This window comes from Echinops telfairi, unplaced genomic scaffold, assembly GCF_000313985.2.
Source record: "Echinops telfairi isolate 266 unplaced genomic scaffold, ASM31398v2 ScPeMD7_7469;HRSCAF=8507_0, whole genome shotgun sequence".
Classification (NCBI taxonomy): domain Eukaryota; kingdom Metazoa; phylum Chordata; class Mammalia; order Afrosoricida; family Tenrecidae; genus Echinops; species Echinops telfairi.
Genome location: NW_022111372.1, coordinates 92,820,857 through 92,823,355, shown reverse-complemented (window position 1 = coordinate 92,823,355; position 2,499 = coordinate 92,820,857). Strand labels below are relative to the sequence as shown.

Below are 2,499 nucleotides of genomic sequence, written 5' to 3'. Positions count from 1 at the left end.
TTTTCAGCTAGATGGCTGCTTGTTTATCTTCAAGCCTTTAAGACCCGAGGCGCTATATCTTTTGATAGTCAGGCACTATCGGCTTTCTTCACCACATTTGCTTATGCACCTGCTTTGTCTTCAGCGATCATGTTGGGAAGGTGAGGATCTCAGAGTTCTGGATTATTAGAACAACATAGTCTTCCAAGGAGTCTATAAATAGGTAGAATATTTCAACTAATTAAGATAAAAATATTTTTGTAAGAACACTAAATATTTGAGTTTCATTTCCTAGCTTGTTTTAAAAGCAGTACTTTCAAGTTTTTTGTTTTAAAAGAAGCTAGAGTAAACTTTGAGATTTTTTTTAAAATTCATTGAATACAAGTGGCCATTTGCTGAGCATCAATTACTTCCCTGACAATGTACTGTGCACACTGACTTGTTCTTTAACTATGGGATGTGCGTGTGTTTCTGTCCTTTTTTAAAAGACATTGAGACTCTGTTAACTAGCTAGTGTAAAATCCAAACCGATGGTGTCAAAACCAATATTTGAACCATGGACTCCATCCCCTAGGCTGTTGTAATTATCCTACTTTATTTCCTGTTCATGTTTGAGAGCTACCTTTTCTCAGGTGATGGCCATTGTGTAAATCAGTGACCTAGGGAAATGTCTCTCTTCTCTGGTGTTTAGCTTCCTTGCCTTTGCAACAATATGATTGAGCTGTATTTTCCCCATGGTTTCATTCATCTTTAAAGTTCCACGATTCTGTGATTTCATGAATAGCCCAATTCAAAGATGATCTTTTGGTGATTCATGGGACTCCTGTTTTTTCTCATCTCTGGTTGACTGAAACAGTAGAAAACGGACTCTTTTAAATCAGCTTCGTAGCAACATCTACTGTATTCTCTTTTGTGCCCAAACCAAACCAAACCAAACCTGCTGAGTTGATTCCAACACAGAGAGACTCTATAGAACAGGGTAGAATGGCCCCAATTGGCTTCCACGGGTGTAAATATTATTTTTAAAGGTTTGAACAGAAAGAGTGAGTTTATTGAAGGGGGGTGCTTTGGAAAATAAGTCCAAAGGGCCCTTAGCTAGTCTAAAAGCAAGGGTATAAATCTTTATGGATGTAAACTGCCGTATCTTCTCCCATGGAGCAAGCTGTTGGGTGAGAGCCACCAACCTTTTGGTTAGTAACTAAGCATTGTGCAACCAGCGCTTTTTTCTTTCTGATATTCATGGATATATTATATGGTACTTTTTAAGCTGTGAAATGTACCCTCCCTGTCATTTATAATTCAAATCCATTTCACTGGTGATAGATTTGAATTGCTTCCCCCAATTTCTAAGAGGAAAATGGGGCTGTTCTGGTGTCTTAAGCTGGCTCTCTGGGGTCAGACCCACTCAACACCTGAGGGAGGTTTGGGGCCTGCAGTCTTGTTCTTTCTAGTCTGGCTCTGTATTGGTGTTTCATTCTTTCATTTGGCTGGGAAACGATGGCTGCGGGTCAGATCTGGCCTGTCTCCTGTCTTTGTTTGCCACAAACTAAGGATGGTTGATTAAATGATTAAAAAAAATAACCAGGAGAATCTTTTATGATGCACAAAAATCATGTACAATTCACATTTCAGTGGTCACTAATAAATGAGGTTTTATTGGCATGCAATCAGCATCCCCTTTTGTATACCTATAGTCTTTGGCTGGTTTCATGTTACACAATAGAATTGAGCAGTTGCAACAGAGACGGTATGGTCCACAAAACCTCAAAGCCCTTTGTAGAAAGAATAAGTTAGATGCTGAGTTAACCTGCCAAAATATGTTCAATGTCTACTGTTCATTCCTCCACACTCAGAAAACTCCCTGCCATCAAGTTGATGCTGACTCATAGTGGCCCTATTGGGCAGGGTAGAGCCATCCCTTTGGGTTTCTGAGACTGACACTCTTGATAAGAGTAGAAAGCCTCTTCGTCTTCTTTTTTTAACACTGTCGCAGAGTCTTTTCCAATCACCAGCTACTGAGCAAACTGGGAATGGAATGGGTCTCTGACAGGCTTGTTTTCCCTCCCGTCTCTGAAGCTGGCAGAACACTAGCTATTCTCCAGATGCAATCCTGGGAGGTTGAAAGCCTCTTCTTTCTTCCTTGACACTCTGTCGGACACAGAATATATCAGGGAACAAGACACACTACCTTGGAATCAAGGAGCTAGTTCTAAAATTTTGCACTGAAAAATAAACAAACTGAAGGGAAAAAGGACTCCAAAAATTTAATTTTGCCAAAAAAGTGGTGGGGAAAGCAACTACTATCGTCATTTGTTATATTGTAAAAAAAGGAGAATGCATTGATATTTTTAAACTAACTATATGGATGTCAAAATTGTAGAAAAGAAATAACCACCAAATAGATGTACTCTTCTAAAGGAACACATTCCTCTTCCTGAACATTGTCACTGTTCGGGACCACGAGGGAACTTCTGCTTGGACCAGGCCAGCTCATCAGAGTCGCACTGGACAGAACACAGA

General features: G+C 39.8%; 1 non-coding gene across 1 annotated transcript; it reads right to left on the bottom strand.

Moving 5' to 3' along the window:
• Window positions 1-1,961: 1,961 nt before the first annotated feature.
• Window positions 1,962-2,099, bottom strand: LOC115873644. Its single transcript, XR_004048534.1, has one exon. It is a non-coding gene; the product is annotated as a small nucleolar RNA SNORA7 (small nucleolar RNA).
• Between the last annotated feature and the right edge of the window lie 400 nt (window positions 2,100-2,499).